We start from the raw sequence: 15,374 nt of genomic DNA, 5'->3' as shown, positions 1-15,374 counted from the left end.
CAGAATTCTATATAAAAAGAAGGAAGTCTGTTGGTCTTTTGATATTAGGTGCGATACACCGGGGAACAAACGCTCTGTTAACAATCCTTGTAGTTCTGATTTCTTCTTGACGAACCTTAACTGTAGGTTGTAGGTAAGTACGATTTGTCAGATTTCATTTTATATCATTGCACTGTGGCATTGGGTACAGTGCTAAGGTAGCTATATCAACAAAAAAAGTCGACGAAGCACCAACTGTATGTAAATGAATTATTTTCTTATCATGGACTAGTGCTTCAGGGTCTGAATTGTGTTATCGGTTATTTATGATCAATGCAAGTTCAGACTGCTTGCCATTTCGATGTTACCCCCTCCGTTAGGGGAGGATGCGATGGGGGAGTAGACCAGTAGAGAAAGACAAACAGAAAGATACACACAGGCAGAAGAGAGTTTGGGGAATGAGATACAGAGAGAGAGAGAGAGAGAGAGAGAGAGAGAGAGAGAGAGAGAGAGAGAGAGAGCGTACAGTGTGCGTGCGTGCGCATATGTGTTCAATGCAAAAGATTGAACATAAAATGAAAAGAATGATTATTGTATTACTTTGGTCTTTTTGGAATTTTGAATTTCTGCTAGTTTAGTTGGGATGATTATTTTGATAACGTGTCTCATTGTCTATTCTAATTGGAGGACAACCATGGAAATAAGTTGTTAACTTTTCTGTGCAATCCTCGGCAAGTGATTTTTGTGCTTCCTTTTTGTTTGCACTGAATAATTTGTCAAATCAATCTTTACATTGTAAATTAATCAAAATCAAATCTTTATAGTAACCTCTTATACATGTATTTCCACTTTTCAGCGCAGCAAATCAGACATGAGGGTCCAAACTGTGTTGGCTTTATCAATCACTATCGTCGTTGGGATCTGCCTTGTCAGACTAGGTGAAGCTGGCATCATGAGAGCAGCTAGAAGTACATTCGAAGAAAGACCGTATGTCGCAGAGTTTGGTGACAAAAGAGGGGATGGCCATGTCGAAAAAAGAATACATTATCAGACCTTTGACGGCCTTCCTCCTTGGCAAAACTTTAACGGCAAAAGTGGCGACGCTGGCAAAGACGATAAGCGGAATAATTTTGAATATGGATGGGGAAATACTTTCGGCAAACGGAGCTTGAGAGCCGTTCACGATTCTTCCGGGCAAATGGTTCGACGTGCACTGAGCAGAGAAGTAGAACAGGGAGATTTCTGATATTGTGCATGGCTTGAACATAAGATTCAAAAGCAAGATGACATAGTTGAAGCTACCCACCTATAAACTTATTAAGTGTTTATCAATATAACGTCTTCACATGGAAAATAAACCGAAGTTGCTTTACATAGCTATGTTCTACCCGGCGACCCCAATACGTTATATTTTACTGTAATCTTTCAGATTATAACTGTACCATAAAATTTCGTTTTTCTGTCGTTACGTTGTTTATGATGTATTTATTAAAACGTTATACAACACCCGAACTACTGTGGCAAAAATTCGTTGCAAATCGTAATTATTAGAGGTTTTATGTTGAGGCGTATTTATTTGTGAGCTATGATGAGTGATGAGACGTATCGTCGGTTTCACTTTTCATATTTACAAAAAAGGAGAACGTGTTGCCGTGCCGAAAGACGAATCAGTTCAACAGAATTTAAGAAATTCTATTTTCTGTTTGAAGATACTTCGCATGTGGCCCTTGATGACAGTTACCATTGAAAATTTACCAAGCAGACTCTTATCCTAACCCTATCCTTAATTATCGAGCGGTAAATATCGTCCAGGGGTAATTACCACTGTAAAATGAATTACTTTACGTGATGTTTGTTTTAACTTACCTTTTTTGTATAGTTGATTTTCTTTTCGATCCACGTGCGTTTTTCTTGAATTCACCATTTACGTGCCTTACAGCATTTAACATCCCCAGTCCTATTTAGCAATGTGTGGCATCTTTACGTTTGTGGCAAGAGTTTAGCTCTGTGAAACTCAACACGGCAGAATAGCTGTGGGTTCCATAGCTATGGTGTTTTCAGACGGGATTCCTGCCTTTTACGGGCTGGTTTTGACTTTTACGATTTTAACGTCGGTGGTGTGATGGCGGTGTTAAAATCGTAAAAGTCAAAACCAGCCCGAAAAAAGCAGGAATCCTATCTGAAAACACCATAGCTATGGACCAACAGCTACACGGCAGAAATGCTCATTGGTTGAATATGACATCGCTCAGTCTTTCCTGCAATGATTCTTAAAGCTACATTAGACTATACCAGGGACAATGTGGGGTTATTCAATGTACTTTCCCTATTCACATGAAAAAAAATAAAAAATTATTGTTGCCGTTTCTCAAACAAGAATGTTGACAATATGAAAATCTCCTACCATAAGCACACACTTAAAGGGAAACAGTCGTCGGAACTGCGCCTGTGCGAGTTTCTTGTTTACAAACAATGTATTTCGTGCACGATATCTAAATGTAGATTATGACAGAAATGTTTTAACTTTCATCAATCACCATCGTACCCTGGATAGAGTGTTAACATTGGTCGTATGGGTCCCATACGACCTTCGAGCGCAGTTCCGACGACTGTATCAGTATCACTGTATCAGACAGTGATCTGTTTGACAGGCGACATAGCGCCACCCGGAAACACTACCATGGGATAGGAAGGATATGCACATACATATCCCGGTTTTGATTCCCTCCCCTTTCGCCTCATGTAGACGTTTCATCGAAAGGAAATTTTGATAAAATGTAGACTTTTCATCCATTTTTGCCTCCGGTACGAGTTTTAGCAATAATTTTGTAGGATAGGTATTGTTATGACGCCATTATTTAGCTGCATGTAGACTTTTTAAGCCAAATTTTATGGAAAATATAGAGTTTGTACTTTGTAGTTTGAACTGTCCAGGTACACCTTTCGCCACTTAGGAAGAGTGCCCCTGAAAATAAGCCTCATTAATTGATAATACTTCATGTTCCTGTACACCGACATGTTTATTTACTAAATTAACCTAGCAGAAAGAAAGTTCGATTAGAGATTTTTTTAGTGGAACTGTGACTAAACGACCGAGAATGAAGGAAAGTTTTTTCCGTCGTGTTCCCAAACACTCTGTTTGTCAGCTTTCGAAACATTTGCATATTCCGTTACGATTTTACCGAGGCGATTGGAGAGCTACCAAATCACAGATGTAATTATCTATTCGTCGGTTTTTCTGATTGTCATTCGCCTCAGTATCATAGTTTTTTATTATTATTATTAATTTCAGACTCGGTTGTCCATAAAAGAAATTAAGTAAATGAATATAAATACAAAACTCAGACTGTTGGGGAAAAAAAGAAAAACTACTTCAAATACAGTTGTTTTCTCCAGAACTTGAAGAATGCACTATCAATTACTCTATCTGATGAGGAGATAGCGGCAATAAGTACATTTGTTGATTTTTCAAGTCTACATTTAAAGCTATAGGTATAACTTCTCCAAGAGACATGATATGATTTGTAGCATACATCGTAGAAGCATTCTAAATGAAGGAAGACCTAAAAGTCTTCTCCATACATTATTTATAACTTTAACTTTATAAGTTACCCAAAGATGGCAACAGTATAGATTTCCACAGTAAGCTGCAAATAAAGTCTTTTTCACTTCTGGACTACAAAATTTAAATTGCCAATAACATGTTCGCTCTAATACAAAATGCCCGTCTCTGTCTTTCAATATCGTCATCGTCATGCATAGTTCTACAAAGGACATGACCAAGGTAGATATGCGTGGATACAAAACTCAGGGTATTATCATTGAGTGTCAGTCTAGGAATTCTTTGAACTTTTAAAATCATGCACACAGTTTTACAAGGATTGAAAGTGATGTCAAACTCGGCGGCGTAAATTTCACATATTCTAAGGAGACACTGTAAGCCCTTCGCACTTTGGCTGAGTAAAGTCATGTCGTCAGCATAAGCTAAATTATTTGCACAGACGCCACTAATGTGACAACCTACATTACAATCAGAAAGCTGATTTATCAAATCATCAACGTACACATTAAAGAGATATCGGGAAAAAACACTCCCTTGTTGAACACCACCATTAGAAACGTGAAACAAGTCTGACAAAAAATCAACCCATTTTACACAGAATAACTGATTTCTATACCAATAATAAAGTAATCTGACAATGTACATAGGAACATTCCTGTCAATGAGCTTTTTCACCAGTTTAAAGTGTTCACCCTGTCGAATGCCTCAGAAGCATCCATGAAGCATGCAAACACAGGACCACCTTTTGTTACATAATAGAAAGTTAACGTGGTTCTACGGCCCGAGAGGTGCTACTCTTCGTCTCACGGTTAGAACACACTATACGTTGGGATCAACACGAAAATCTTCTTGCCTTTAGGGAGCTTTCAGTAATTACAGGGGGTGGGTCGGGGGGAATTGGGGGAGGTTCACTTTTTAGAAAACAGCTCAAGGGGGGGGTCACTTTTTATAAACCTATCTTGGGGGGAGGGTCACTTTGACAGAAGCTGATTTATGGCCAAAACTTTGATTGTCCGTGTGATATTTCCTGAATAGAAAATCATCAACAAATACGTACACATTATCCACAAGTTTCACAAGCAAAGAAGATGCAGTGGTATCCTACATTAAACACCTTGAACAGTTAAAACTGATAAAAGACAAGAGACAAAAACATATGCAACAGGTGGAAAAGTGTATATCAATTATCAAATGTACATAAATGCAAAGACATTGTCAGTTTTATATTGGAAAAAAATGTGCATAGTTCTCTCATAGACTACCATGTACAGTAAATCAACTTTTCGGTGAAATTCCAAAATCAAATTTCTTGCACAACCATGGACTTGTAACCACTCTAGTCTAATCAAGAACAATAATGTAAATAATCCAGCATACATAAATGCACAGATTTATCTAATTTTGTACTGAAAAAAATTATTCATAGTTTCATCATAGACTCCCATGCATAGTGAATTGACATTTTGTTGAAATTTTAAAATCAAATTTCTTACACAACCTTAGACTTGTAACCACTCTTGTCGATTCAAGAACATTAAATCAATAATCAAGAGTACACAAATGCAAAGATTTACCTGTTTTTGTGTTGGAAAAAAACTATTCATAGTTTCATCATAGACACCATGGATAGTGAACCAACTTTTTAGATGAAATTCAGAAATCAATTTCTTCTACACGAATGCACATTTTACTTCCCAATTCAAGCAAGTACATTTAAATACATTATCAAACATATATAATATACAGATATAGCATGTTTTGTGGGGGAAATTGTCAATAATTTGCCTAATAGACTCCATGTATTATGATTTGATATTTTTGGATGAAGCACTAAATCAGCCACATCTTGCCTTCTTATAGTTGCACAAAATATGGTGACCCTCCCTCAAATATATGAAATACCATATCTCTTCAAAATTTTTGCGTGATAAATTGCGACTGTCCCTCCAAAAACACGAGCCCTCCCCTCTGTAATTTGTCCTTAATATAACAATTGAACCAATTGTTATGTAAATTAGCTAATACTGTTTCAGTTATTCCTGGGGAGAATACCGTAGTGGTTGGGGGGAGGGTCAAGTTTTAGAATGTCGGACAAGGGGGAGGGTCACATTTTAGACAGGAGGATGGGGGAGGGTCACATTTTACGGTACAGGTGTGCGCGAAATTCCCCCGGCCCATCCCCCTGTAATTACTGAAAGCTCCCTTAGCCGATCTCAGATTACCTATTTATTTATCTTATTCATTTATTTATTCGGATAACCAACAGGAGTAAATTCCCAATTACAGGCTCCGCAAAACATAAAAATACATAAAAATACAGACAAATACAAATTTGACGCAAAGGACAATAACAAAGAACATACAAATCATGAATAAAAATAATTCCTCACACTTGTTTTAAAAAGACTAAATTTGTTAAAAATGTCAATACTCGAGCGCAATTTTGCAATATCGTTATAAGTGCTTAAAGCACGTGGCAAAAAGGAGTGTTTACGAACATTGATTCTGGAAAAGGGTACCCGAAATGGTAGGTTTACCCGTAGACTACGTTGAACGTTCAATGGGATTTGAGTTAAATGAGAACAATTAACCACAGAATGAACACATTTGTACAGGAAGCTAAGATCAGAAACCTTCCTACGATTGTATAGAGGAGGCAAATTGAAAAAAATTGCATAATTCTGTGTATCCTGATGAACAGTAACGCATATTCAGTTTAAAACACAAGTACTTAATGAATTTCTTTTGAACACCTTCAACCTTATAAACAAGATTCTGCTGCCACGGATTCCAGATAACAGAACAGTATTCGAGGCAGCTGCGTACCAGGGCGATATACAGAGTCTTTAAAGATTTTACATCACTGAAATCTTTACAATAACGCTTTAAAAAGCCAAGGTTACGCATTGCTTTCTTAACTGCATTATTGATATGCTCAGAGAAGTCCATATAGCTACTAAGGATAACACCCAAGTCCTTTACAGATGTACATCGTGCAATCGGTACTGTATCAACAGAATAATAAAAGAAGACATTGGTTTTATACGAAAATGTAATGCAACAACATTTCTCAACATTTAGTTTCAGCTTCCATGTTGAGCACCAACAAGTAACCCTGTCCAAATCATCCTGCAACAGTGCGCAGTCAGAAATTGACTTGATTGTTTTATAGAGCTTTGAATCATCAGCATATAAAATTACATTCGAAGACTGAGCACATTGTGACAAATCATTAATGTACAAGATAAATAACAGGGGGCCAATTATGGACCCCTGAGGTACACCGGATAAAACTGGACACCATTTCGAATAACTTCCTTCAACAACAGTTCTCTGAGAGCGATCAGACAAATATGACTCAAGCCACTGAATACAATGTCCGGTGAAACCGAAGGAAGAGAGTTTATGAATTAGTAATTTATGTGATATTGAATCAAAAGCTTTGCTGAAGTCAAGATAAATTGAATCAGATTGTAATTTGTTGTTGAATGCAGTTGAAATAAAATCTGTATAAGTGACAAGATTAGTCTCAACGCTCCTCCCAAGAACAAAACCATGTTGATCATCTGAAATTACATTTACGACGTGACTATACAAACTTTTAAAAACTATCTTCTCAAAAACCTTACTGAATAAAGGTAACAGTGAAACAGGCCTGTAATTTTTTATATCCTGCTTGTTTCCCTTTTTAAAAATTGGTACTACATTACTACGTTTAAAAAACGTTGGAAAAATTCCAGATCTGAGAGATTTATTAAAAATATAAGTCAGAGGAAATACCAGTTCCTCTCCACATTGTTTTAGAATAACACCTGATATGTTATCAAATCAATGTCAACAACCACTAATACGAAAATCAGGGATTAAGGACTGTCAGGCCACTTGAGAGGATCATGCAAGAAAAGTTTGACGCCGTGATGTTGAGCAAAGTTCTATTTGAAAACAGAACATGGTCAGCATTTCGCGAAAATATCTCTACGTTATTCAATTTTCGCCTTCGTTTTTTTGTCAATAGTTGGACAAAAATGGCAGTTTCTAGCTTGATCAATATTTTAGTTTGATCGACTTTGGAAAAAACTGAACTTATGAGGGGCCGAGGGCGCACCTACGTCCACATGTCATTATCTGAGGGAAAGATTCTCAACATAATATCCTCCAACGTTGTCCTCCTCCTTCGTTCAATTCGACGCTATACGGAGGGGAAGCAACGATGATGTTTTCAGAAAAGCATTGCGAAGTAGTTGTCGTTGCTATTCAAGTAGCATATCTCGTCAACTTATCGTGGACAATGGACCAATCCGTTGAAACCTGCCCTGAAACTGTTTTTTTACTGACATAACAGCAAAGCATAGTTGTGTGATTATACTCTATATTGATCAGTTCATTTTCTAATTTGTCTATGTTTACTTTGCGGCTGTTAGGAGGGTGAGCCCCACTTCTGATACAGAAAATGTTGAAATTTACACATTAAAATGGGATTATTTGGTGGCTGTCTGAGTGTTTTTAACAGAATTTGTGGGAAGACTCAAAATATATTAGACACGAAATGACTTCCCACTATTACCTTGTCCAAAATACAAGTGAATTTCTCAAAAGGAAGCATTTCTATTTTTCACTATTTAATGCAAAGAAATGCAAATTAATGCAAAGAAATCAAAATTCAGTTTTTGCATATGTATATGCTTTAGAAGTGCTCAGAATTTCTAATCCTTCAAAAGTATATGTGATACATTGGTTTAAATTCAGGGTATGGTTATTCATTTTTGATTGCAGCTTCTATTTGGATATCAAATAACATTCTTTGAAAGACAAAATAAATCACTAATTATGGATATTATGAAGACATTTATAAGTAGTTCTGTATGATGGAAAATTCTTGCACCCTTGAAGTTGTCCGATCCTCCTCACAAAGCATTGCAAATGTTGTGCTTAAAATTGTCAGAAATTGAAAAAGAGTAGTTCTGGTAACATTTAATGTGGAAGTGAGAATGTACAAGAAATACTCTTGTATACAAGTCATGATAAGCCCGGCACATCATAGCAAACAAAGGACAGAGGATATCAAATCCAGGCTATGTGGACAAGTTGAATTGAGTAGTCAAGATATTTTCAGTTGTAAGGATGAGAAACTGTAATAAGCACAGCAAATGAAAAATGCTGCAAAATTGTTTCAAATTGAAAAACTGCGTACATGTAAAACAACGTCAAAAGTGTGAGTTAAATATTAATCGAATCAGGGCATATATGAAATGAAATGTAATGAATTCAGATGTAATGAAAATGTCGTGATTAGCCTAAAGGGTGTGCCCGTGATTAAAGCGTGTGCCAAAAATGAAAGATGTTATGGCACGCCGACATTGAAAGATATTATGAAAATGGTGTGCCCGAAGAACACGACGAAAATCCAAAGATGTTATAAAATGGGGCGCCCGGAGGGAACCCGAAAATTTTAAGTAAAATTTTAAGTATCTGTCCATGCATTAATTTGTTCTTCATGTTTGCTGGCAATCTTTTTTTATTTTTTTCTGCCATCGTTGGCAGGACTTTGTTTTTCAAAGGCAACCCATCGGAATCTCCCCCCCGGAAATCTTCAAGCCTCCCCCGAACTCAAATGGTCCACCCTCCAGACTCTCATGATACAATCGTGAGTTCATACAACAAACAGACTCTTATCAACTACTTTCGGCGGGTGGGCAAACTTTAAAAAAATTAATCAGCGCGCAAGGAGAAAAGTCAATATTACAGTAGGCGTTGAAGAAATTTCAGTTTTTACGGTGGGCGGGGAGAAACTTTCAGTGGGTGCCGGGAAATAGGTAGAGGGAGGGGAATGCCGTGGTTGATAGACCTCCAGGGAAGATTAAGCGCCTAACATAGAGGGGAGCACAGCCCAAAGGTTGAGGGACTGTGGTTGAAATGATAAGTTTTTTGCTTGCACAGTTTTGCGTAGATCTTGGTTGCATAAATGAAATTTACAAATGAGAATATGCCCATCTTGTGGGCAATGGGGAATTTCAGTGGTGGGGAGAGGTACCGGGGAGCTTGAACTGTTGTGGCGAGAGGGAGTGGGCAGATCACAGATACTGGGTGGCAGTGGACATCATAGTTCAGTGGGACGGTATAGTGGACATCATAGTTCAGTGGGACGGTATATTTTCCACATATGCCACTTTGAGGGCAGCAACGAACAGCTCTACTTTCCCCTCCAAATATTCAAGTCAAGGTCAAAATATGTAAAATCAGTATACCAGCCTTCGAAATATGTTGTGTTATAATTTTGTAAAATTGACGAAATTTCCCAATTGGCAGCACCTGACTACTGGACTCTGGATGTGTTCGGTGCCCACTTGTCCTGGTCGCAAGAATTGCTCGATTGAGGGCGCGCTAGTGATTAACTCGCACCATGAACGTAAAAAGAGACTGCCTTGGAAGCGGGTGAAGTTGCAGTTATCAAACCATTGACTCTAGAGGGGCTACTGTCTGTGCAAAAGAGACAACTACCTTAAGCTTATTGTGATACACTCATTTGCCAATGAGTTATTTGTCTGCAGACAGAGATAAGTTGTTCAGGACAATATTTTGAAGCAAACGTTACATCAAAGCACATGTGATTGTGACATTGGTGTAAATCGCAGTCTCTCCGTCCAGGGTCTACTCTCGTTGTCATGCTCATTGAACTTGTACTAGAATATGGTTCTGAACATATTCGTTGAGGGACTGTGATGAAACATTGTGAAATGCGCTCGTATTTAGATCATGAACTCAGTCACCTGTAATCACTCTCTTCGTCTATGCGTCCCATAGACGTGTGTACATATACCTGAGAAGAACTCAGGCATATGTACACACGTCTATATGGTGCGCATAGACGACGAGCGGAATAGAACACAGGTGACTGTGATCATGAAGATGGAGTAGTGAGTAGCGAGCAATCTATGCTATTATCACAGAGGTGGGGTAGAGAGTAAAACACGCTGGGACCATGGAGGTAGTTGCCAGCATGGAGGTGTAGTTACCTCCATGTTGCCAGCAATGCCATTGTTCCGTAAAATTTACATACTTCCCACATTTTAAACACCACTGAAAGGTATGGAATTATTTAGAGTTTATGGGTATCAGTTTACATAACTAATGGGACAGCTGTTACTTAATTACTCTTGAAGAAATTAAAGTCATTTGAATATTGTGTTAACTCAACAGAAATTGCCAACTGTTAATGTCAATTTTAGAAACATTTGGTTCACCTGAGTGTTACAGACTCTTTCACTCCACAGTCTATGCTCAACGCCTCTCCGGTTTAGCTTTCGATTTTTGGAAGGGGAGCACAGGGGCACAAGGCATTATCAGTAATAGCAAGAGTGTAAAAAAATTAATAAATTTATGATTATGAATACTTTTTATAAAATACTTGTCATTATTGTACAGTTACAAAATTGCCCTACAGCATTCGAATCCTGAATGGTGATCAGTTTTCATGCCAAATTCGCGCAGTTGTACTACAGATCCTGTTATTAATACATTTACGAGTATGAATATTCTTGATAAAAAATTAATATTTCTGTCATTATTGTATAGTTACACAAGTACCCTACAACACTCAAATCCTGACTGATGATCAGTTTTCATGCCAAATGTCTCCCAATTCTACTATGCTGTGTCCTTCACGGTCCCTTTTATCTGAAAAGCAAGTTACGTTAAAATTCTCAGATATTACATGACGACACGTTGCAGATTTTTGTCTCATTGGATTTTCTATCAGTAAGGCTGAGTGAACGTTCCGTCAATACCGCCTGGTGTTTACTCGGCTTTCGGTCCAAGCTCTCTATCAACAATCGTCTGACCATGGATGTAAAATCATAAGCTTACATCACCGGTCTGACAAGCACTAACAAGCTGAGTCGAGGATGAAAGGTGTGTCAATATATATTTCTCTCAGTCGAAAGAAATACCTGCTTTGTGTCAGCCTAATCGTTTGAGTATAGAAGATGAATCAAACGGGAATAATGTTGACATTCAATGAATTGGTATGTATGCTCTGATGAAGTCTGAAGCGGGGAATTCTGACCTACGCATCAAAGTCATTATTGGAACTTTACTCATACTTCTGACAATAACCACGGTTACCCTACCATTTGTCGATCCCTGACTTCTCCAGAGTCTGACAGATTGATTTTATGTAAACTGAATAAACTGAAGGAATGTCGCCAGCGTTCGTATGACTGCATAGCCCTACGACAATAGCGGTAATTATCGCCATGATAAAACAGAGCGTCACAAAGAGTCTGCACTTGCGCGGTCGATTGCCTTAAAACAATTCAAAAATTCTGACCGTTGCTAATTTTAACACGGAAGCTAACAACACGGAAGATTTAATAGAGGAAGTCAACTCGAATTATCAATACTCCAACATAAATCCGTTTTCAACATGCTCATTCTTTTTTGAAGCATATTAATATTCATTGTCATTAATGACTCGACCACTGCCATGTTAGATACCAAGTACAAATGTACTTGCTAAATAAGTGAACTCAATAATACAAAAGCTATCCTACTGGCGTTGCTGTTCACAGACTGCTGGTTGGACAATGCCCCACCTTCCCGATAATACAGAAGTCACAAAAGAAACATCCCATTGTCTAAACTACGGTCTACAAAGAAGTAAAGGGACTGTGGACTAGATAATAGAATGGCTCATATGTAAAACAGTGCCTGTCTACAACCTTGGTAGCTCCATGCTACGACACGCAGTTTCCCTCTTTTTTTTATTTGAGTCTCGGCATGGCAGAAAAAGCAAGGTTGTCTGTAAACCCATGATTACGTCCATGGTTTCACTGACGCTCACTACAGTTGGGGTGAAGTTAGACTGGCCCCCAGTCGCCTGGCTTTTCTCGGCTGAAGTTACTGGCTCTGGCCATGTGGGCCAACGCGTTCAGCCCACGATCTGACAACCGCCTACCATATAGCGTGTCGGTCTGCTGATGTTTAGTTCTTCAATTTATTCAATTTATTCTGTTTTGGTGTTTATATGCTCATAGACTTGGAGCAAGTCTAGGGTGAAGTTTGCGAGGTGTCTTAACACAACTCAATCTTTCTGTCTAGGATTTCCATAGTTAATGATGCGGATGTCCAAGCTCGATTATTGTGAAGTATACTTTTTCCTCAAGACAGTATCTACTGCTTGAAAGTTAAGCTGTTAAATACGCATTTGGATTATATTCTGGACAGATTGCCCACATGTTATCCGTTGTAGCGGGGTGAAAGTTCGAAAGTTTTCAGGGCTGACTTCGAGCATAGACATCCAGCGTGTTGTGTATCATAAGGGTGTCGCAACTTCACCTCTGTACAGAGAATAAGCTGGAACACCTGACCTTTACTGTTCACTGAACAACTCTGTACAAGCTTGAGAAACATATCCACATTTACATTTCTGTATGACATTTATTTCAAATGAGCAATCAGTTGTTTAACCCATGAAACTTGGATACTTTCATGGGCAGGATTTGCAGAAATCGTTTTCTGGGTTTTACTGACCTAGCTTGAGAGTGATAGACACAGGTCTTCTCAGAAAATTGGTTGACGCATCGGTGCTCTCTTTGCCTGAGAGTATTTCTCCAGAGTCTGAATTTACCGGGTCTCTAGCGGTGAGAGATTTGGCCTCGGTCTCAATGAGATGTTACCAGTGAGCATAGGTCTGAGTCAATGATAAAGGTATCAAAATAACACAGGCAAACCCAATTCAGTCAAAGCAAAACGGTGTGTAGGTATCTAAATGTTACATTATTATTTCGGTGCTTATACATGCGGAATATTTAATATTGTGTTCAAAGGTAATTGCATTCGGACCTTGCAAGTATTCTTCCAAGGAAGTACCTAGTGGGCTGTACCATTATTTTTAGGGGTGCCCCGAAGGTGTGAGGGGCTGAATCTTGCCGTTAGACAATTTGCCTAGTTCTAAACTAAGTCATATGTTCTGTATTCTGAACGTCCTTAACTAAGTTCAACAATGTACTAGTTCCATAAATCCTACATGGGAATTGGTTGTTTAAAGTCGTTAGAACTTGCTTGTTCCATGCACCTGTACAGATGCGTTTGCCTGAGTTGAACTATGTACAGAGGAATTACTCAACTCAAGTGCTGCTTTAATAGAATGTGTAAAGAAAGGTGCCAAAACGAATAGGTATTATTCTTGGCAAAAAGTGTTTCTGCTCGACCAAAAAGTTGTCGTAGAATGTGTGAAGTGGGGTGCCAAACGACAAAAGACATTACAAGACAACAAAATTTGCATGGAGTGAATATGGCAAATTTTTCAATAGATGGTCACTTTGCTTTCAGCCATAATGGTATTCTTGCAGTAATTGGAAAGAAACAAACTGTCCTATGACATTTTTAAAATTGTCCAAAAAGACATATACATATACAATTAAAAACTACTGCCACAAGCTCACTATGCTAGTCCAACCCTTCCATTAACACGCGTATTGAGCCCCTCACACCATTATGGCATCCCTAAAAATAATGGTACAGCCCGCTGGGTACTTCTTTTGCAGCATACTTGACACAGGCGCTCCTTTAATAGTTGGGTAGTCTGCTAAGTAGATCGATTTTCGGATCGATCTATTGATCCCGTAGTCGATATGCCCGCCACTGCAACCTAAATATCCAACTAGGTATATGGGAGTGTAGTTCTGAATGTTTTGTGCGAGCGCACGGCCAGTTTACAAATCGGGTGGTGTGTTTTTTTGAGTGACTGTGTTGCACACCTTGTGAATATTTAGGTTGCAGTGGCGGGCATATCGACTACGGGATCAATAGATCGATCCGAAAATCGATCCACTTAGCAGACTACCCAACTAAGGAGCGCCTGTGATACTTGACAAGGTGCTTGCATTCATTGATTATGTGTTTGGTTTGTCGACCATCAAATGCGTCACTCTTGTTTGACCACACAGAGCACCATTCTATTTATTCTCTCCGTGACGGGAAATTGTGCCATAGACCGTGGACACTAGCGAGTTTATGCATATAAGGCAGGTCCCTCCTCAAGACCGCGACCAAAGGTAGGACTTTGGCTAGATAAAGTTATAGGAATGAAATAAAATAAAATATAAATTATGAAGTAGTAATACGTATTGTCTAAAATTATCAGATATAAACGACGATAACAAAAACAACAACAACATCATCATCAACAAAAACAAAAACAACGACAACATCATCATCATCATCATCATCATCAACAACAACAACAACATCATCATCAACAACAACAACAACAACGACAACATCATCATCGTCATGAACAACATCATCATCAACAACAACAACAACAACAACAACAACATCATCACTATCATCGTAATCATCATCATCGTCATGACATCATGATTTTTCAGCCCAGTTGGAAGAAAAAGTGAAAAACGTAGGTGGGAAAGCGTCCTTTTGGTGACAGACCACACGCAACTCAATCAACTTAAAGACAAAAACGAAAAGTGTGGCAAATACATAAAACTTGTCAGCTTAAAAGTATGAAAGACATTGACACTTTTGAAGGGTCACTCTTTTTCACCCCATGGCCCTAGTGTACAAAGGTTTTATCAATCAAATCAGACGAAAATGTGGTGCTCACATACTACAATTGATGAATTGGGAGGGGTCAAATTTTAAAAATTTAATTCGGAGGGGGGGGGGCGCCTTTTACATATCATTTGTGGCGTAAGTGCCACCGACACCCTTCCCATAAAAATTGAATGCTCCCTTAGTAATACCTTAATTTTTTATTTAGTTTTGTGTTTTTCTGTATGAGATGGGTGATCGAAAATGAGAACAGTTCTCAAGA

At 38.4% G+C, this 15,374-nt stretch overlaps 1 long non-coding RNA gene across 1 annotated transcript; it reads left to right on the top strand.

Annotated features, from left to right (window-relative positions):
- LOC139143256 (uncharacterized) lies at positions 1–1,491 on the top strand. Its single transcript, XR_011554566.1, has 2 exons — positions 1–133; positions 836–1,491. It is a non-coding gene; the product is annotated as an uncharacterized lncRNA (long non-coding RNA).
- Positions 1,492–15,374: the final 13,883 nt, after the last annotated feature.

The sequence above is a fragment of the Ptychodera flava genome, chromosome 11 (genome assembly GCF_041260155.1).
Source record: "Ptychodera flava strain L36383 chromosome 11, AS_Pfla_20210202, whole genome shotgun sequence".
In the NCBI taxonomy this organism is placed as follows: domain Eukaryota; kingdom Metazoa; phylum Hemichordata; class Enteropneusta; family Ptychoderidae; genus Ptychodera; species Ptychodera flava.
This window is presented reverse-complemented; position numbering and strand designations above follow the sequence as displayed.